Source organism: Pseudophryne corroboree, chromosome 5 (genome assembly GCF_028390025.1).
Source record: "Pseudophryne corroboree isolate aPseCor3 chromosome 5, aPseCor3.hap2, whole genome shotgun sequence".
In the NCBI taxonomy this organism is placed as follows: domain Eukaryota; kingdom Metazoa; phylum Chordata; class Amphibia; order Anura; family Myobatrachidae; genus Pseudophryne; species Pseudophryne corroboree.
The window spans coordinates 171,770,240-171,793,086 of NC_086448.1; positions in this window are offsets into that span (position 1 = coordinate 171,770,240).

The following is a 22,847-nucleotide window of genomic DNA, read 5'->3' on the forward strand; positions in this document are numbered from 1 at the left end:
GCTTTAAATGTGGAAGCTGTAACATCTGTAAATTCCTACATCCTAATAGAAAAAAATTCTCGAATCATGATAACACCAAGGAAAACATTATTAAAGATTTCTTGAATTGTAATTCTTCAATGGTGATATATATACTGGAGTGTACATGTGGATACAAATACGTGGGCAAGACAAAAAGAACCCTTAAATTGTGAATCCAAGAGCATATAAGAAATATTAAGAATAAAGTTGAAAATCACGCAGTCTCCAAACACTTTATAGAAAAACATCAATCCAATCCTGAAGAAATAATGTTTAAAGCAATTGAATTGGTGAAACTCGAAGAAAGAGGGGGTGATATCTTAAATAAACTTTCCAAACGAGAAATGTTTTGGATACACGAACTGAAAACTTTATCACCACTGGGATTGAATGAAGCCTTCGAGATAGCCCCGTTCCTTTGATTAACCAACTCTTTACATCATATACACACCATTAATAATGTCTAGCACACATATTATGCTAAAAGCTCACGTAAAAAATTGGTGACTCTTCTGTTTCTCTTTCTTTTCTTTATTCATTAATATATAGAATTTTTTCAAATGAACGAAAGTCAGATGTCATTAGCCATGCTTATGGTTCTTTTCACAGCTAATATGTGTAAACTCTCGTCAGATGCTGACATCAAACAAGGGGACATTTGAAAGAACTGCGATATTGTTCCAAGCAACATGCAGGGGTGCTTGTACACAAGTTTGGACATATGACCTAAGGAACAATAAGAACTCATTACTGGAACTTATAATTCCTTTTATATCATATAGACCAAAACAAATTTATGGGGCTTCACTGTACCCCCAATAAGATTTTAGATATTATCTAAATGCACTCAAAACTATTCACTAAATAAAAGACTCATTTTTATTTTCCTTAATGGAGGTGCTACCTAAATGCCCCCAATTTTAAAATAATTCACCATAGATTTTAATATTTAATAGAATTCACTATAAGCACTGTCACTTTAATATATACTATATTCACTCCATTGCCAAAACAATTAATTGGCGGTCCCTTCTATCACCTAACTAATCACCCTATCAAGATACCTCACTAATCTATAATCCTTATTATTAATAATATTCACTGTTAATTACACCCGCTACTTCCGGGTGTAACACTAAGTAGCTTCACTAAAATGGCGATGCGTGTCACCGCTATACAACTTCTATCCCTTCTGCTTCACATTACACATCCGGAAAGTGACGTCATAAAAATGGCGGTGCGTGTCACCGCGACATCACTTTAAATTTCCATCCTTTCGGTTTCACAAACTTTCCAACTCTCTCTTTCACAAAACGAACTAGTCACACCATCTTAGTCTTCTGCCAGCCGGAAACAAGGTATCCGGCATATGCATGCTTCTTCTGTGCGTTCCACCGCCACTACCACTAGCTGGAAGTGACGTAAACTTCATAAGCGATGCGTTCCACATGCGGTCCATCGCTACTTCCGGCGGCGGCGCTATGCAGCATAGTTTTTCACTGCTGCTGAGTAGTTAACATCTTAATTTATTAGTCGTTCTCTTGATCCCACATCTTTATATCACTATTTGAGTGCTATTTAGATTAGTATATAACAACTTTTACTAGTGCTCTGGCAAAATGTATTGTAAACACAGGAAGTGAGGTCATCACCACTGGCCATAATCACCATCTTTGGTATAAATAGAGCAAGCCTGCTCAGTTTGTCCATCCCCTTGATGAAGTCCGGATGCTGACTGACAAAACGCGTTGGCACTACCTGCAGACATCTCCTTTTAAGGACAGATAAGCTTCATATATACTTTTATCCTGTACGCATTCTATTCAGCTATTTCTCTATGTCATCTTGTATGGAATTACCTACAGACATACCGTATATGGACAGATAAGCTCTATATATTTTGCTATCTTGTACGCATTTTATTCAGCTATTTTATGTTTAATTGTGTATTAAATATTTGTGTTTTTTAACAAAATCACACTGTCTTGGCTACATATTGTATTTAATTGGGAAAGAGCTGGTTCCCTAAATTATGCCTATGAAATAAGAAATTTTTTCCATCATACCTTCTACCCTATGTTTTATTATATCCTTCACACTCTTGGGCGCTTATATTTGCTACTTCTTTTAATTAACTATATGTGGTTGCCAAACACATTTTCTGTATTATAAGCTGCCGCTCAGATATTATACTGAGAAGTGTTGTAATCTCTAAGGGGATATCAAACCCAATAGGGTAAAGAGATCACAAATTTGTACTTTAGCGCCATAGTCTCTACATATATATATATATATATATATATATATATATATATATATATTTATATATATATATATATATATATAGTTTAGTAGAGTAGATGCCGGGCTGAGACTGGCTTATAACACAGATACATGTATAAATGTAAGCAGTGATACCTTCCCATTGGTGTTTGTTTATGCCATTACGGGACTTGGACGCTCATACGGGACTTGGACGCTCATACTGTACAATATACAGTAGTATATCTCCAACAGCAATGGACGTTCTATATCTGTGGCTCTAACATTATTTGCGTCTGTATACACTATTTATGTTAATCACTCATTCTACAGGAATTATAAACTTACAGGACCCTTATGTCATAAGAACCTTTGTTTTAAACATTCGCTTGCATCTTCATACACTATTATAATTGATTGATTTATTGGTTCATTTTTTGGGGGTGAATTAATAATTTTCGAAGAACAGAGAATGAATAATTTCTGCAGAATGACCTGCCTCATTTGGATGAAACAGATGATATAGAGGAGGACAGCTCCCTGTCCCCCCGGGGTGGAGGTCCTCATTTATGCTGTAAAGGAGGTTCTTAACATACCCGATCAGGAGGCAGAACCAGATGAAGAATTGTACTTTAACGTAAAACCAAAATCATCAGCCACGTTTCCTGTGTCAAAGGAATTAAACTCCCTGGCCAGGGAGGCATGGGTGAACCCTGACAAAAAATTCAAAACCCCACAGAGGTTTTTATCCTCCTTTCCCCTCCCGGCTGAGGACAGGAAGGTATGGGAAAACCCCCCCCATCAGTCGATACGTCTGTGTCTAGGCTGTCAAGAAATTGGTACTACCAGTACCTGGGGCAATAGCCCTGAAAGACCCAGCTTACCATAAAATAGAGACCACTCTCAAAGCAATATATATGTCAGCGGGCGTCGCACAATGTCCCAAAATAGTTTGTGGTTGGATTTCAAGAGCAGTGGTCAAGTGGTCTGATAATGTTATTAATGGATTTAACTCCCTGCCCCAGGATGAGATCATTACTCTGCTGCAACATATACAGGATGCTGCCAAGTTTATGAGTGAAGGTGTAAAGGAATTGTGTCAAATAAATGGCCGTACTACTGCTATGGCGGTTTTGGCCCACAGGGCTCTGCTGTTATGTCAATGGTCAGTGGATGCTGATTCCAAAAGGGGGGTAGAAAATCTTCCCTTTACAGGTGATGCCTTGTTTGGAGACAAGTTGAATAAAAGGATTTCTCAGGCAACTGCGGGTAAGTCTACCTATCTGCCGTCGGCCGCCCCACCAGCTGGACGCTCTTACTCAGGTCCCTCCTTGCAGTTCTTTCATGTGGCAAGGTTCAGAGGCAGAGGCCAAGGAGCCTCCAATGCTCCTAGATGATCTTGTGGTAAATCCCAAAAACCTGCAGCTGCAGTTTCCTTGGACCAAAACCGCGGAACCTCTACCACAAAGCCTTCCACATAACGGTTGGCCCCAACAACAGGGCGACTTTCCGGTAGGTGCTTGCCTTCAGCACTTCGCCTAGGTGTGGGCACAGTCCTGCCGGGATCCTTGGGTGAGGGACCTCATTTATCGGGGATACCAGCTGGAATTTCAAACACTCCTTCCTCAGAGATTTTTCTCCTACGTCCTAGAGGATGCTAGGGGACACTTCAAGAACCATGGGGTATAGACGGGATCTGCAGGAGACATGGGCACTTTAAGACTTTAAAAGGGGTGTGAACTGGCTCCTCCCTCTATGCCCCTCCTCCAGACTCCAGTTCAGAATCTGTGCCCAGTGAGACCGGATGCACACTGAGGAGCTCTCCTGAGACTTTGTTAGGTTTATTATTTTCAGGGAGACCTGCTGGCAAAAGGCTCTCTGCTTCGTGGGACTGAGGGGAGAGAAGCAGACCTACTTCTGTGAGTTTCAAGGCTCTGCTTCTTTGGCTACAGGACACCATTAGCTACTGAGGGTCTGAACGCTAGGTACGCCTAGATGCTCATTCCCAGAGCCCGCCGTCACCCCCCTTGCAGAGCCAGAAGTCAGAAGACAGGTGAGTAGAAGATCAGAAGACTTCGGTGACGGCTCCCACACACATCGGCACTACAGGGTGCAGGGCGCGCGGGGGGGGGGGGGGCGCCCTGGGCAGCATTTAAAACCTCATAGAAGACTGGCAAGGTGGTTTTTAAGTGCCAAGGCACTAAATCCGAACTCCCGACAGTATAAATATTTAAAAAAATAGCGGGGCTGAAGCGCGCCATTAAGGGGGCTGGGCTTAGCCCTCACAGCTCTCATCAGCACCATTTTCTCTTCACAGAGCTGCAGAGACGCTGGTCATTCCTCTACACTGCTGTATCAAGTAACGGTGCAAAGTAGGGGGAGGGACAGTTATTTTGGTGCTATATATGTATTTATAAAAGCACTAACAGGTCTGAGGCTTTGTATAAGGGTTTTCAGAACCGGGATAAGCGCTGGGTTGTGAGCTGGCAAACTCCCTCTGTGTTTCCCTGACAGGCTTTACTGTGGGTCTGTCCCCTATATGCCCAGTGTGTCTGTGGGTGTCGGTACACGTGTGTCGGCATGTCTGAGGCTGAGTACTCTTCTCACGAGGAGGCTGGATTAGGGACAGAAACGGCTGTGGGAGTGACCATGTTGGCACCACCGACTCCTGATTGGGTAAATGTTTTGAGTGCTTTGAATGCAAATGTGGCTCTATTAAATAAGAGATTGGATAAATCTGAGTCTCAGAAGCAGGCATGGAAAAAATCCGTGGAGGATGTTTTGTCACAGGTCCACACCCCCTCGGGGTCACAAAAGCGTTCATTTACCCAGATAGCAGATACAGATTCCGACACGGACTCTGACTCCAGTGTCGACTATAGTGATGCCAGATTAAATCCTAAACTGGCTAAGAGCATTCAGTACATGATTGTGGCAATAAAAGACGTGTTACATATCATGGAGGATCCTGCTGTTCCTGATACTCGCTTTTTGAAAAAGGTTTGGGAAAATCCTGACAAGAAGTTTCAGATTCCCAAGAGAATTACGGTGGCATATCCATTCCCCTCTGGGGATAGGGAAAAGTGGGAGTCACCCCCCACTGTAGACAAGGCTCTGTCATGACTGTCCAAAAAGGTGGCGCTTCCGTCCCCTGACACGGCAGCCCTAAAGGAACCTGTGGATCGTAAGCAGGAAAATACATTGAAATCCATTTATGTCACTACAGGCACGCTGCTCAGACCTGCCGTTGCTTTGGCGTGGGTGAGTAGCGCTATTGAAAAGTGGGCGGATAACTTGTCATCTGAGATAGATACCCTGGATAGGGATAGCATTCTTTTGACACTGGGTTATATCAAGGATGCTGCAGCCTACCTAAAGGAAGCTGCGAGAGACATTGGCCTTTTGGGATCAAGGGCCAATGCCATGGCAGTCTCAGCTAGAAGAACATTGTGGATTCATCAATGGAATGCTGATGCTGACTCTAAGAAGGCTATGGAGTCTCTGCCGTATAAAGGTGGTGTCTTGTTTGCTGATGGCCTCGCTGACCTGGTATCTACGGCTACCGCGGGTAAGTCATCATTTTTACCTTATGTTCCTGCACAACAAAAGAAAATGCACCACTATCAGATGCAGTCCTTTCGGCCCAATAAATACAAAAAAAGGACGAGAGTCTTCCTTCCTTGCTTCTACAGGAAGAGCAAAAGGAAAAAGGTCACCTGCTGTGGCAGGTTCCCAAGAGCAGAAGTCCTCTCCGGCTTCTGCCAAATCCACCGCATGACGCTGGGACTCCTCTGCGGGAGTCCGCACTGGTGGGGGCACGTCTCCAACTCTACGGTCAGTTCTGGGTTCATTCGGCCCTAGACCCATGGGTGTTAGAAAATGTGTCCCAAGGGTACAAACTGGAGTTTCAAGACGTTCCCCCTCGGCGATTTTTCATATCAGCCTTACCAGCTTCTCTTCCGGACAGGGAGGTAGTATGCGATGCGATACAAAAGCTGTGTCAAAATCAAGTCATTATCAAGGTGCCCCCGTCACAACAGGGAGAAGGTTTTTATTCGAGCCTCTTCGTGGTGCCGAAGCCGGACGGCTCGGACGGACCAATTCTGAACCTAAAATCCCTCAATTTCTATCTGAGAAAATTAAAATTCAAGATGGAATCTCTCCGAGCAGTGATCTCCAGTCTGGAGGAAGGGGATTTTATGGTGTCAGTCGACATAAAGGATGCCTACTTACACGTCCCCATATATCCTCCGCATCAGGCTTACCTGAGGTTTGCGATTCATGATTGTCATTACCAATTTCAGACGTTGCCGTTTGGCCTATCCACGGCTCCGAGGGTTTTCACCAAAGTTATGGTGGAAATAATGGTTCTCCTGCGCAAGCAGGGAGTCACAATAATTATCCCGTACTTGGATGATCTCCTGATAAAGGCGAGATCCAGGGACCGATTACTGCAGAGCATTACGATTTCCCTGACAGTTCTGCAACAACATGGTTGGCTCCTGAACTCGCCAAAGTCACAGCTGAGTCCGACGAAACGACTGTCGTTTTTGGGAATGATTCTGGACACAGAATTACAGAGAGTTTTTCTTCCAGAAGAGAAGGCTCTGGAAATTCAGAGTCCGGTCAAACAAATTCTGAAGCCAGCGAGAGTGTCAATCCATCAATGCACTCGATTACTGGGGAAGATGGTGGCAGCCTACAAGGCCATTCAGTTTGGCAGGTTCCATGCCAGAGTGTTTCAGTGGGTTCTGTTGGACAAGTGGTCCAGGTCCCATCTGCACATGCACCGACAGATAATCCTGTCTTCCAAGACCAGAATCTCACTCCTGTGGTGGCTGCGCAGCTCTCACCTTCTAGAGGGATGCAGATTCAGGATCCAGGACTGGATCCTGGTGACCACGGATACGAGTCTCCGAGGCTGAGGTGCAGTCACACAGGGTGAAAATTTCCAGGGAAAATGGTCAAGCCAGGAAGCTTGTCTACACATAAACATTCTGGAATTAAGGGCCATTTACAATGGCCTTCTACAAGCGGAACATCTTCTTCGCGATCTGCCCGTCTTGATTAAGTCGGACAACATATCAGCAGTGGCGTACATGAACCGCCAGGGCGGAACGAAGAGCAGAGCGGCAATGGTAGAGGCCACAAAAGTTTTCCACTGGGTGGAAAGACATGTAAGCGCTCTGTCAGCAGTCTTCATTCCAGGTGTGGACAACTGGGAAGCAGACTTCCTCAGCAGACACGATCTCCATCCAGGAGAGTGGGGTCTTCATCAAGAGGTCTTTGCAGAAGTGACAAGTCGTTAGGAAATTCCTCAAATAGACATGATGGCGTCTCGCATCAACAAGAAACTTCTGAGATATTTTTCCAGGTCGATGGACCCTCAAGCAATAGCGGTGGACGCCCTAGTGACACCGTGGGTGCTTCAATCGGTATATGTGTTCCCTCCGATTCCACTCATTCCAAAAGTGATAAAGATCATAAGAAGAACAAGGGTTCATGCAATCCTCATTGTTTCAAACTGGCCAAGGAGGGCCTGGTATCCAGATCTTCAGGAATTGCTCATAGGAGATCCCTGGCCTCTTCCTCTACGAGAGGATCTGTTACAGCAGGGGCAGTGCGTGTACCAAGACTTACCGCGGCTTAGTTTGACGGCTTGGAGGTTGAACGCCGGATCCTAGCCCGAAAGGGTATTCCCAGTGAAGTCATTCCCACACTTCTTCAGGCTAGAAAAGAAGTAACTGCGAAACATTATCACCGTATTTGGAGAAAATATGTGTCTTGGTGTGAATCCAAGAAGGCTCCTACGGAAGACTTTCAGCTGGGCCGTTTTCTCCATTTTCTGCAAGCAGGTGTGGATGCAGGCCTAAAGTTAGGTTCAATTAAAGTACAAATTTCGGCCTTGTCAATTTTCTTTCAAAAATAATTGGCCTCCCTTCCGGAAGTTCAGACTTTCGTGAAAGGCGTGCTGCACATCCAACCTCCCTTTTGCCCTCGGTGGCACCATGGAATCTTAACGTGGTGTTGCAGTTCCTGCAATCTCATTGGTTTGAACCTTTACATAAGGTAGAGTTGAAATTCGTCACTTGGAAAGTGATCATGCTGTTGGCCTTGGCCTCTGCAAGGCGGGTGTCTGAATTGGCGGCTTTGTCTCACAAGAGCCCCTATTTGATCTTCCATGAAGATAGAGCGGAGTTGAGAACTCGTCAGCAATTTCTGCTGAAAGTGGTGTCATCGTTTCACATGAACCAACCTATTGTGGTGCCAGTGGCTACTGACGCCTTAGCAGAATCGAAGTCTCTAGATGTGGTCAGAGCTTTGAAAATGTATGTAGCCAGAATGGCTCAGATTAGGAAAACGGAGGCTCTGTTTGTCCTGTATGATCCCAACAAGATTGGGGCTCCTGCTTCCAAGCAGACTATTGCACGCTGGATCTGTAATACGATTCAGCAAGCTCATTCTACGCCTGGATTGCCGTTACTGAAATCGGTGAAGGCCCATTCTACCAGAAAGGTGGGCTCATCCTGGGCGGCTGCCCAGGGGGTCTCGGCATTACAGCTTTGCTATCTGGCTAAGGAGGACCTCTTGTTTGGTCAATCAGTGCTGCAGAGTCATCCGCACTCTCCTGCCCGTTCTTGAGCTTTGGTATAAACCCCATGGTTCTTGAAGTGTCCCCAGCATCCTCTAGGACGTATGAGAAAATATGGATTTTAATACCTACCGGTAAATCCTTTTCTCTTAGTCCGTAGAGGATGCTGGGCGCCCGTCCCAGTGCGTATTGTATTTGCAGTCATTGGTTATGGTTACACACGTGTTGTGTTGCGTTTATAGGGGGTAATTCTGAGTTGATCGCAGCAACAAATTTGTTAGCAGTTGGGCAAAACCATTTGCACTGCAGGTGTGGCAGATATAACATTTGCTGAGAGAGTTAGATTTGGGTGGGGTGTGTTCAAACTGAAATCTAAATTGCAGTGTAAAAATAAAGCATCCAGTATTTACTCTGCACAGAAACAAAATAACCCACCCAAATCTAACTCTCTCTGCAAATGTTATATCTGCCCCCCTGCAGTGCACATGGTTTTGCCCAACTGCTAACAAATTTGCTGCTGCGATCAACTCGGAATTACCCCCACAGTCAGCCTGTTGCTGTCGTTATTCATGCCGTTGCATGCGTTGGGTTGAATGCCATGTTGTACGGCATGCTTGAGGTGTGAGCTGGTATGTATCTCACCTTAGTTTAAAAAAAAAGAAATAATTTTTCCTCGAAATGTCTGTCTCCCTGAGCACAGTTCCTATAACTGGAGTCTGGAGGAGGGGCATAGAGGGAGGAGCCAGTTCACACCCCTTTTAAAGTCTTAAAGTGCCCATGTCTCCTGCAGATCCCATCTATACCCCATGGTTCTTGAAGTGTCCCCAGCATCCTCTACGGACTAAGAGAAAAGGATTTACCGGTAGGTATTAAAATCCTATTTTCAGGTCAAGCTTAGCAGCTTTACCCACAACAAGAGTTACCTTGCAAGAAGCCATTCAAAACTTTTAATGATGGGAGTAGTGGTTCCAGTACATCCTCCATTACGCAACAGGGGGTTTTACTCCAGTCTTTTTGTCATAACAAAGCCGGATGGTTCGGTACGGCCCATATTAAATCTGAAAGCTTTGAACCCTTATCTGCGGGTGTTCAAATTGAACATGGAATCCCTGCGGGCAGTGGTGTCCGGTCTGGAGGAAGGAGAATTGCTAGTTTCCTGAAACGTCAAGGATGCTTACCTGCACATCCCTATGTGGCCTCCTCACCAGTCTTACCTCAGGTTCACCATCTTGGACAGTCACTTCCAGTTTCAGGCCTTACCCTTTGGTTTCTCCACAGCTCCAAGGGTCTTCACGAAGGTCATGGTGGAGATGATGCTACAACTGAGCAAACTGGGGGTCAACATTGTCCCCTACTTGGACGATCTCATGATAAAATCAGTGTCCAGGGAACGTCTGCTGCAAAGCATCGACCTTGGAACCATCCCAGTGTCTTCAGTTGCTGGGGATGATACTGGATATGGTGTCTCAGAAGGTGTTTTTCCCTATAGACAAGGCTTTAGCTCTCCAAGCTATGGTGCCCTCAGTGCTCATACCCCGCAAGGTCTCAATACATCTTTGCATACGCTTGCTGGGCAAGATGGTGGCCGCATACGAGGCAGTCCCATATGGCAAGTTTCATGGCCAGCCTTTTCATCTGGATTTGCTGGACAATTGGTCAGGGTCTCACCTGCACATGGATCAGATGGTGACCCTGTCTCCGAAAGCACAGATTTCTCTGTTCTGGTGGCTGCAAGTTCCTCACCTGGTGGAAGGCCGGAGTTTTTGTACCCAGTCGTGGATTCTACTGACAACGGATGCCAGCCTCCGGGGTTGGGGGGCTGTGACTCAAGGGGCCCAGTTCCAGGACTGGTGGTCGAGTCAGGAATCTGCACTACCGCTCAATGTCTTGGAACTCAGAGCGAGATACAATGCCCTTCTTCAGGCTTCCTACCTTCTCCAAGATCAAGCCATCCAAGTACAGTCGGACAACGCCACGGTAGTGGCATACATAAACCGACAGGGAGGAACAAGAAGCAGAACGGCAATGTGAGAAGTGTCAAATAAACTCTTCTGGGCGGAGACCAACGAAAGGGCCGTCTTAGCAATATTCCTTCCAGGAGTGGACAACTGGGAGGTGGATTTCCTCAGCAGGCACAACCTCCATCCGGGGGAATGGGGCCTTCATCCTCAGGTGTTTCAACAATTGGTTCACCGGTGGGGGTGTCCGCAGATAGACCTGATGGCTTCTCGTCTCCACAAGAAGCTACACCATTACTTTTCCAGAACGAGGGATCCACAGGCTGTGGCAGTGGACGCGCTGATGACCCCATGGACTTACCAGTTTGTTTACCTGTTCCCTCCATTCCCGCTCATTCCAAAGGTTCTAAAAATGCTCAAAAGGAAAAGCATTCAGGCAATTCTATTTGCCCCGGATTGGCCTCAACGGGCCTGGTACATAGACCTCCTGACCATGTCTCTGGAGGAACCCTGGCCTCTGCCGCTTCAAAAGGATCTTCTACAAAGGGGTCCATTCGTCTATCCAGACTTACAGTGACTTTGTTTGACGGCTTGGATGTTGAGAGGGAGATTCTAGCCAGAAAAGGTCTCCCTTCCAAGGTTTTTTCCACTATGGTACAGGTCCGGAAGGTGGTTACATCTAAACACTACCACCGTATCTGGAAGAAATATGTTTCTTGGTGTGGGGGAAGAAAAGTTCCTCCCGTGGATTTTCGGATTGGTCATATTTCTGTTTTTCCTGCAAGCAGGTGTGGATATGGGCCTATGGTTGGGCTTCATCAAAGTACAGATTTCGGCTCTCTCTATTTTATTCCAGAAACCACTTGCATTGTTGCAGACTTTCCTAAAAGGAGTTCTTCATATGCAGCCACCCTTCGTCCCTCCCACGGCTCCATGGGATCTAAATGTGGTTTTGTTCTTTCTTCAATCGTACTGGTTGGGACCCTTACAGAAGGTGGAATTGAAATTTCTCACTTGGAAGACTGTCATATTGCTGGCATTGGCGTCTGCAAGATGGGTTTCTGAATTGGGGCCTTATCCTGTAAGGGCCCGTACTTGATTTTTTATGAAGATATGGCTGAGCTCAGGACCCGGCCTCAGTGTTTGCCTAAAGTGGTGTCAGCCTTTCACGTGAATCAGCCAATTGTAGTTCCGGTGTTGGTTGACGTGTCTGTGGGCCCAGAGTCCTTGGATGTGGTGAGGGCTCTGAGGATTTATGTCAAAAGGACGGCTCATCATCGGAAATCTGACTCGCTGTTTGTCCTTTATGATGCCACCAAAATTGGTTGGCCGGCTTCGGAGCAAACTATTGCTCGTTGGCTCAGGTTGACCATTCAGGCCCACTCGACAAGGTCAGTGGGTTATTCCTGGGCAGCTGCCCAGTGTATTTCTACTTTACAGTTGTGCCGAGCTGCTACTTGGTCTGGTACGAACACGTTTGTGAAGTTCTGTAGATTCTACACCTTGGCCAAGGAAGACCTTCAGTTTGGTCAGGTGGTTTTGCAGGAGTCTCTGCACTCTCCCACCCGTTTTAAGAGCTTTGGGACTTCCCCACGATACTAAAGTACAGTTCCCTAGTATCTACTAGGACATAACAGAAAATAGGAATTTAATACCTACTGGTAATTCCTTTTCTCGTAGTCCGTAGTGGATACTGGGCGCCCGCCTAAGTGCATGGTATCCTGATTACTGGATGTAAGTGTTGGTTGGGCCACAGTGGCGGCCCCTTTACTATGTTGGATTAGTTTTGCTGCCCCTTTTTATGCTGGTTGTCGCTTTCCTCTGTTCAGTTAGTGCTCCTGTTCGTTTGGTTGTGTGTTGGCTTGTTGCCTCACCACTATTGTATATGTTTCTTCTCTCATGGTATGTCCATCTCCTTGGGCACAGTTTTCCTAGACTGAGTCTGGTAGGAGGGGCATAGAGGGAGGAGCCAGCACACACATACACACACTTAAGGTTTTATAGTGCCAGGCTCCAGTGGACCCGATCTGTACCCCACGGTCCTAAAGTACAGTTTCCCAGTATCCACTACGGACTATGAGACAAGGAATTACTGGTAGGTATTAAATTCCTTTTTTTTATAGTCAATAAAAAAAAGGAATTTAATCTCTCCATCTGACTATTGGTCTGTGTGTATAGTATACAGTAACATAACAGTTGTCACTGACCATTTGCCAGAGCTTGTAGATCAATCCGCCACTATTCACGCTAAACTACTGGATTAGTGGAGCATTAGCCACCCAGTGGTGGAGATGTGTATTGCATGCCGAGTATATAGTCATACCTCAACGCGCCTGTCCGTGTATAGACTCAACAACCTAAGCTATTGCCTAGGTGCGACTAACCCTCCATTTAGGCGGAGAAACGGCAAAGATGAGGGAGGCTCCATCTGTATGAAGCGCACGGATCAAGCTGCACTGTGTGTGGCGCAAGTGTGGGGTGCTGGGGGCAGCAAGGGAGGCATCTGTAATAAATGCTGACAGCATTTGCCTGTTTTTATGTGCATACATATTATGAAGTGATATCGGGGAAAGGGGAAAGGAAAGTGTGTGTCTGTGTGTGTGTTATTAAGTGAAGTGTGTGTGTGTGTTTTTAATAAGTGAAAGAGGTGTGTGGGTGCATATTATGAAGTGAAAGGTGTGTGTGTGCGTAATAAGTGAAAGAGGTGTGCGTAATATGAGAAATGTGTGTGTGCTTAATTAATGAAAGAGGTGTGTGTGCATTTGTGTGTGCGGAATAAGTGAAAGATGCGTGTGTGCATAATAAGTGAAAAGTTTATGTGCATAATAAGTGAAAGAGGTGTGCATATAAAGTGAAAGAGATGTGTGTTAGCGTAATAATTGAAAGAGGTGTGCGTATAAAGTGAAAGGGGTGTGTGTGCATAAAAAGTGAAAGAGATGTGTGTGCGTAATAAGTGAAAAGTGTGTGTGCGTAATAAGTGAAAGAGGTGTGCGTATAAAGCGAAAGGAGCGTGTGTGTATATAAAGTGAAAGAGATGTGTTTGTTTGTGTGTGTGTATGTGTGTGTGCGTAATAAGTGAAAGAGGTATACGTATAAAGTGAAAGAGGTGTGTGTGTGTGTATAAAATGAAAGAGATGTGCATGTGTGTGCGTGAAAAGTGTATGTGTGTAATAAGTGAAAGAGGTATGTGTGTGCATATAAAATGAAAGAGATTGTGGCCCTCATTCCGAGTTGATCGCTAGCTGCTTTCGTTCACAGCGCAGTGATTAGGTAAAAAAGCGGCACTTCTGCGCATGCGTATGGGCCGCAGTGCGCACGCGCGACGTACTTTCACAAAAGCCGATGTAGTTTCACACAAGGTCAAGCTACGCTTTTCAGTCGCACTGCTGGCCGCACAGTGATTGACAGGAAGTGGGTGTTTCTGGGTGGTAACTGACCGTTTTCGGGGAGTATGTATAAAAACACAGGCGTGCCAGATAAAAATGCAGGAGTGGCTGGAGAAACATAGGCATGGCTGGCCGAATGCAGGGCGTGTTTGTGACGTCAAAACAGGAACTAAACAGACTGAAGTGATCGCTAGCTAGGAGTAAGTCTCGAGCTACTCAGAAACTACACAATCTTTTTTTGTATCAATGCTGTGATCCTTTCGGTCGCACTTCTGCTAAGCTAAGATACACTCCCAGAGGGCGGCGGCCTAGCGTTTGCACTGCTGCTAAAAGCAGCTAGCGAGCGAACAACTCGGAATGAGGGCCAGTGTGTGTGTGTGTGTGTGTGTGTGTGTGTGTGTGTGTGTGTGCGTAATAAGTGAAAAGTGTGTGCATAATAAGTGAAAGAGGTGTGTGTGTGAGTTTAAAGTGAAATAAGTGTGTGTGTGTATAAAATTAATGAGGTGTGTGTGGTGCTATATATTTATATACACATATAGGGGATCATTCCGAGTTGATCGTAGCTGTGCTAAATTTAGCTCAGCTACGATCATCTTCCCAGACATGCGGGGGGACGCCCAGCACAGGATTAGTCCGCCCCGCATGTCAGTCTGGCCTCCCCGCACAAGTACAAAAGCATTGCACAGCGGCGATGCTTTTATACTTGAAGAGTAACTCCCGGCCAGCGCAGCTCCTGCGGCTGGCCGGGAGTTACTCATCACTGCCCTGGGTCGCAGCGGCTGCCTGTGACGTCACGCAGCCGCTGTGGCCCGTCCCCCACATGGTCTGGCCACGCCTGCGTTGGCCGGACCATGCGCCAAAAATGGTGGCCAAACGCCGCCGTGCTGCCCCCTCCCACCCAGTGACCACCTCTGCCTGTCAATCAGGCAGAGGTGATCACTAGGTAACGGCCCTCTGGCATGCGCCGGCACATGCGCAGTTACTACCCGATCGCTGTTCTGCGAACAACTGCGGCATGAGATCGGGTCGGAATGACCCCCCTAGTGTCACATCAGTCCTGCACCTGCCCCTACCTATGCATGGCTCCACACTCACATTGGAAACCCCCCTTCACAAATCCTGCGTTTGCCACTGAGTCTATGAACTTTAGTGTTAATAACTAACAGTGTACATGGTCTACAGTACATCAAAGATTTTAATAGGGGTCTGCACCGGGCCATTTTTCGGGTTTTGTGTTTTATTTTTGGATCTGGATCTCCTTTGTGTTTTGGATCTGGATTGGTTTTGCCAAAGCCACCCTTTTGGGGTTTGGTTTTGGTTTTGGATCTGTATTTTTACGGAAAAAAAATCATAATTTAACAGAATTTGGGGGTGTTTTTGTACCTGCAGTATTTCTGTATTAACCTCAATAACATTCATTTACACTCATTTCCAGTTAATTTTGACCACCTCACTGCTCACAATATTGTTCACCAACATAGGGGGTCATTCCGACCTGATGGCACGCTATTTTTTGCAGTGCTGCAATCAGGTCAAAACTCAGCAAAACTGCGCATGCGTGTGCACCACAATGCGCAGGCGAATCGTACGGCTACAAAGAGGATCGGTGCTGGGCGATGGATTTAACGAAGAATCCATTCACACAGCCGATCGCAAGGTGATTGACAGAAAGAGGGCGTTTATGGGTGTCAACTGACCGTTTTCTGAGAAAATTTGGAAAAACACAGGCATGTCCAAGCGTTTGCTAGGCGGATATCTGATGTCAATTTCGGGACCAAAAAGACTGAAGTGATCGCAGCGGCTGAGTAAGTCCAGAGCTACTCAGAAACTGTAAAAAACGTTTTTTGTACGCTCGGCTGCAAAAGCGTTCGCACACTTGCAAAGCGAAAATACACTCCCCCATAGGCGGCGACTATCTGATCACTGAGCTGCAAAAAATAGCTAGTGAGTGATCAACTCGGAATGACCTCCATAGGCCAAAGCCTGGCTGGCTAAACTAAGCAAAAGAGCAGCGGTACAAACACACGGCAGTTATTTCTGTTTAAAAATGTTTTACAAGTTAGTAATGTATTAGCAATAACCAATCAAACCAACTCACAAGTACAATCAATAGAAAACAATCCAACACAGTAATATCCTGAGAATCGTATGTACAATATCATTGCTCTAAAGTAGTTACCAAACAGCAAAAATTATGTGTAAAATAGCAACAGCAGACACTGATGCCCCCAACACAAGTGCACATGCCCCCAGCACATGGTTATTCTCAGTGCCCAGTCTGTAGCTCCCTCCTGGGGGCCCTGGGGACTGATGACTGTCACTCTGTGCTCATGCAAAGCCCCGATCAATCAGCCTTTTTGTCGAGCAGCTCCCCAAAATCTCCCCAATCACAAAAAACAGCATTCCATACCTGCGTAGTACAGTGCGGAATACTTTGGGACACACAGTTAAATATTGACCAGGTTACAGTGCTGGTCGGATACAGTGCGGATCAGACACAGCACGCGTTACAGTGCAGGTTGGAAACAAAGCAGGTCAGATACAATGCAGATTACAGTGTGGGTCAGATACAGTGCATGTGGATACAGGGCAGGTCAGATACAGTGGAGGTGGTATTCATTGTGGGTTGTATATAGTGTGGGTCAGATACAGTGTGGGTTGGATGGATACAGTGCAGGTCAGAGTGTGGGTTGAATACTGTGGGTTGGATACAGTGTAGGCTACAGTGCAGGTTAAATACAGTGCGTGTCGCATACAGTGAGTGTTGACTACAGTGCAAGGTCAGATACAATGCGCGTCGGATACAGTGCGAGATACAGTGCAGGTCAGATACAGTATGGGTCACATACACTGTGAGTTGTATATATTGTGGGTCAGATACCGCATGGGCCGGATAAAGTGTAGGTTACAGTGCAAGGTCAAATACAGTGTGATTTGGATGTAGCACAGGTTTGATACAGTGTGGGTTGGATACAGTGCAGGTCAAATACAGTGTGTGACGGATACAGCGCGGGTTTCAGTGCAGGTCAAATACAATGTGGGTCGGATACAGCACAAGTTACAGTGCAAGTCGGATACAGTGCAGGCTAGATACACCAATAGTGCATTTAGTGTGACAGAGGGTCCTCAGTGTGGGGTTGTCGGCGGTGTCTTCAGTGTGGTGGTGCCAGCAGTGTCAGCAGGAGAGGGGTGCCAGTGGTGTCCTTAGAGTGCTCGTTATGGAAGTGCAGAGGTGTCAGCGGTGTCCTCAGTGTGGTGGTGCCGGCAGTACAGGGGTGCCAACAGTGTCCTCAGAGCGGTGGTGCTGGCAGTGTCGGCAGTGCAGCGGTGCCAGCGGTGTCCTCAGTGCGGTTGTGCTGGCAGTGCAGGGGTGTTAGAGGTCTCCTCAATGCAGTGGTGCCAGCAGTGTTGGCAGTGCAGGGGTGCCAATGGTGTCCTCAGTGCGGTGGTGTCGGCAATGCAGGGGTGCCAGCGGTGTCCTCAGTGCAGTTGTGCTGGCAGTGTCGGCAGTGCAGGGGTGCCAGTGGTGCTCTCAATGCAGTGGTACAAGCACTGTCAGCAGTGCTGGGGTGCCATGGTGACCTCGGTGTGATGGTGCCGGCAGTGTCGGCAGTGCAGTGGTGCCGGCAGTGTGGATGTGCTGGAGGTATCCTCAGTGCAAGAGTGCTGGCAGTGTCCTCAGTGCAGGAGTGCTGGCAGTGTCCTCAGTGCAGGAGTGCTGGCAGTGTCCCAGTGCAGGGGTGCTGGCTGTGTCCCCAGTGCAGGGGTGCTGGCAATGTTGGCAGTGTGGGCAGTGCAGGCGGCAGTGTCAACAGTGCAGAGAGCCGTGACAGACAGCTCTCTCAGCCAATCAGCGGCCTTCCATAGGTTACCGGCGTCCAAGCCAAAACCTCAGGATCCGACACCAGGAACCTTAGGTTTTTCCTCGATTGGGGATTCGAGTCAGGCGTGCATAACTGAGCCTGACTCGGATCCCCAAGTTCGGGCGGGTTCGGTTCTCAGGGAACCGAACCCGTCCATCCCTAGATTTTAAGGGAGAGTCTAAATTATTTTTTTTAAATCATATTAAGTGCTGTGTTTATGTTTTTCTTTTCATTTATCTGCTTTTGGTTATTATATTGTGATGTACTGTAAAAACAGTAGCACTCAATCCACTTTTTAATGTCCCACATCTATATTTTTGTTGTGGTTATTCATGACCCTGAGAAGGCATTTGCAGTCAATCCTGGTTTATGCAAATGAGGCTTCATGAATTACAATACCAAGAGAAAATTTCATGTACTGTACAGTATGTTCTGCGGCAAGAGTGACTGATCCCTTTATTAATGCAGCAATATGCCTCCTCTCTAGGGCTTAATTTATGTAGGAATGCACAAGAACTCAGTTCTAGGCTGGCACTTCTCATGGCCCCATGGTCTTTAATGTTTAAAGATCAACCCTATGTCTTTACTGCGTATGTCCAATGTGTAATGTAGATTATCCAATAATTTTAACTACCTGCACTATTAAGTCACCCATATGTTTTATAATTACGCCACAACTTAAATAATTCAACCAATAAATAAAGACACGGACAACTGTATAGATTGGAAAAAGGAGGTCACAGCCAAATTTATTTAAATTTGAATCTGGAATTAGAAATCTTAATCACTGGTGGCGAAAAAAACAGTGCCAACTCGGCCATGGCTTAAAAACTTTTAATCATTAAACAAATGGGGCGGAGTTTCCACCCCTTGCGCAATCCGTCTTGGTTAGAACCATCTCTCCTTAACTAGCACAGTGCTGGTCCCTCCTTAAGATGATGACCTGGTCCTCCCCTGAGGTAGTGACCGACTCGCCTTTTCTCAAAGGGGAAATGCTAGCCAAGCTCTGCTGCACTAAATTGAGCCGCCGATGAGCACTGCTTTTCGCCCGCTGCGCCTCGCCTTGCTGGAAAAACTATAACAATTTATTCCAACGTGAAAACAATTAAATGAACTTTAATAAAAAATAATTTGCCTTTCCCAAAATGGCAGGAGGAATTTGAATTCCTCAGCCTTAACATATATAACCTAACACAACCCGCCTACCAAACAAACTCTCTTTGGCTAACTGATTGATTGACAGCCTTAACCCCCTATGCACCACTATCAACATAAAAACCAGTTCCAGCCAGCTTAGCTTCATAACAAATAGGGTGCTTATATTCTCTCTATCCTATACAGTCTCTCGTTCATTTTTGATGGAACTTGGCCTGTGCAGTATGGCTGGTTCAAGGGCTCACTGCAGAATCTGTCTGCTTTCCTGTGACAGCAGCTGTTCCCTCAGAGAACCAATGTCGACCTTGGGTAAACGTGTTCTGATCATAGAGACATTAAAATATTCTATAAAATGATGCCTGTTCAATCTTAATGAGCACATTATTACTAATCCTTTTTTTTTTCTTTTTCTTTTTTTTACTGAACCAAGGAATATTGCTAATTTCAGATGAATCTAATCTTTGGAACATTTTTGTGAATTTAGAGACTTATGAATAAGTTCCAAAAACTGTTTTAACAACCACTTTGAAATAATTTTGAGCATCACTAAACTGCAGAGGATGTTGGGGTAGGATTTGAAAATAAAATCAGCGTTATCTCTTTACAACACTATCATGAACACAGACCAAACAAGGATGGCTTTATAAAGATGGTTATATATAATGCAATTACTGTAATTCAACTGGATGCAATGTAATCTAGATGGCAATGTTTTCTGCTATGAGGCTGACAATTGCAATGTGCATTACAGCTTACAGTGTGGGATGCGTCATATCAGTTACTAGGGTGGTTTATCATTAAAAGTGTATGATGTACCATCGTTCAATGGGCCTAATTCAGTATGAGTTGTAGATGTGCGGGGGAAAAATGCACACCTACAACTCTTTACCCTGACATACAGGGGGATGCCCCACACAGGGTAAGTCTGCCCCGCATGCCTGGTTCTGCCCCCCCCGCACAAACATGCGAGCGCATCACACGAAGGCAATGCTCTCGCATGTTTTGGATTGCCCTCTGCCTTCGCAGCCTTACCCGTCATGTTTAAGCTTGCAGCAGCTGTGTGCGACATCACGCAGCCGATGTGGCCCACCCTAGAAACGGTCTAGACATGCCTGCGTTGCTTGGACCGCTCCCCTAAAATGCTGCCCCAATGCCCCCTCCCGCCCGTCAGTGCCTCTGCCCGTCAATGCATCTCACAGTGTGCGCACGCACAGTGTGGCTTCTGCACATGTGCACACTGCAGAGGTCTTCAGCATGCGAATGCTGTCGGAGCAGCGTTCCATGCTGAATTAGGCCTTATGTCCACTTTTTTTTAAAATCACCTTGGGATGTATCCTACCTTCTGTCTTTCAAAAAGGAAACATGAGTGGCTTTAATTGCCTGAATAAAGAGGGGATGCGGTTATGTGACCGCCGGTCAATATACCAATGCCGGAATCCCGCCTGGTGGAAATCTCGACAGTCGGCATGCCAACTGACAGGGACTATTCCCACTCGTGGGTGTCCACAACACCCATAGAGTGGGAACAAAAACTGTAGTGAGCGCAGTGAGCCACCAAGCCCGCTGCGTTTGCCCCCCACCAGCATTCTAAACAACGGGATCCCAGCGTCGGTATGGTGACCGGCGGTCACCCATTCCCAACCCATAAAGAGGCATCATTCTAAATACTGTCCCAGTTCCCAAAACAGGAACCATATTTATTTTCAGGAACCTTGTGGAAGTGCAGTTCATAACTTTAATCAAGGCATTATTGATTTCATGTACTATTAAAATTATTTATTGAAAGGAATGATTTACCATGATTATATGTGACCTGTAAATGACAGAAGGTAAATCATAAACAAATGAAAATCAGACATCAGTACATTAACAAAGACTTCATGTTCCTTTTCTGATTGATATCCACATTTTATGCCTGCTTCCTTTTGACTGTCCACACTACTCTCACTGTGCTCAAAACAGTGATTATACAGTATCTCCTCAGCTCTTTAGTAAATTGTGCTCTCATTCTGTACATTCTGTACATTTTATCCAGCTATGTTCCTGGAAACATTTGGGTTCATTTAGTAGTTTTCAACTGTTTTCAGGATCCTTTAATCATACACAGATGATTTCATATAATTATCCAACCTTTTTCCATAGACAGAAATAAATAAAAAAACATTAAAAGTTGGGGGCAGTAGCAGATATACTGCAATGCTGCCAAAGCATTTGCTTAGAGCCTGGCGGATCCCAAGCGGGGGCAAAGTGTGGCAGACCTGACAGTGACACAGGGAAGGGGATGGAGACGGAAAAGAAAAACTGAAGAGTAAGAGGAGAATGTACAAGATCACATGGTGGGCCATTCTCTCTTCAGTAGCTCAGGGCTGGGGACTTCACTGCCCTGGGGCTACTTCTGATGTCACAAGGTCATGTGACAGCGGTATACCTGAAAAATATGTTTTTTTTGTTGTTTGTATAAATCGGAATCCACATATCAGTCTGTCCCTCACATGCCACCTACTGCCACTTATCAATTCTCTCCCACTCAAGCTCCCTCCTGCTTACTGACAGCATGTCCCACCTATGCTCCCTCCTGCTCACCCACAGCATATCCCATACACATTCCCTCCTGCCCACAACAGCACGTCCCTCAACCCCCTACCCCCCCCTCTCCTCCCCCACAGCCACTGGAGGATTTTATCTATGAGCTGCAGCCCCCCCCCCCCCCCCCCCTCCAGTAAAATCTGCCACTTCAGTGAACTCAGCTGAGCCAGTTGCAGAATATATGACTGTGGCTTCACTGTGACTGGTAGTGGCTTCCTATTAGAGGTCCTACCTTCTAGTCTCCCGCAGGACAGGCAGTTCCGTTGGGAAATGTTTCCTCCCTCCAGACCGCCAGGCCGGGCTGCAATTAGCAGAGAGCTGGCTTCCTGTAGGAAGCCACTCCCTGCCTGATCATCAGCCTAATCTATCTTCTATGGGCTGTAGCCAATGCATTCGGGGGTTTGTGCTTGCGCACTTAAGCCGTCGCTTGTGCACATGGCCTGGTCCCGGCGCCTAAAAAGAGGAGTGTACTGGCGCTGGTTGTTGTTTCTCCAATATTAATAAACAAACGTGGTTGAATTAAAATATGTAAACAATTTATTCACTAGACAGTAAATGTACCATAACACTTAAAAGCATATAATTGGGCATGAATAAAAACTGAGAACCAAATAGAAATAGCTGCTGGTGTGTGTCCACATGGGATCCCGGACTAAAGGATAAAGTTCCCTGGGGAATAATGATGTTTAGATACAGCTGGTGTTACCCATGGCGATGGAGTCCTCCAGGTGCTTGGGAATTAACAGCAAGCAAGCTGTGATGATTAAGCAAAAGCTGGGTCTCTCCAATCAGTGCTGTAATAATGCAGTTCCACAGAGAAAGTTCCAAAGGCAAGGAATAAATGGATTAAAAGTCCATATCTGGATCCTCTTGAAGTGGAGCGCATGTGGTGATGGCAGCCTGTCAGCTCCATTGCGCAGGCTCCGGGACTTGAGACACAGGACTCTCCGCTGGTCTCAAACAGGGGTTATGGATGCCCCCCTACCCAAAAAAGTAGGAGCAGCTGCTGCCCCGACGGACCCCA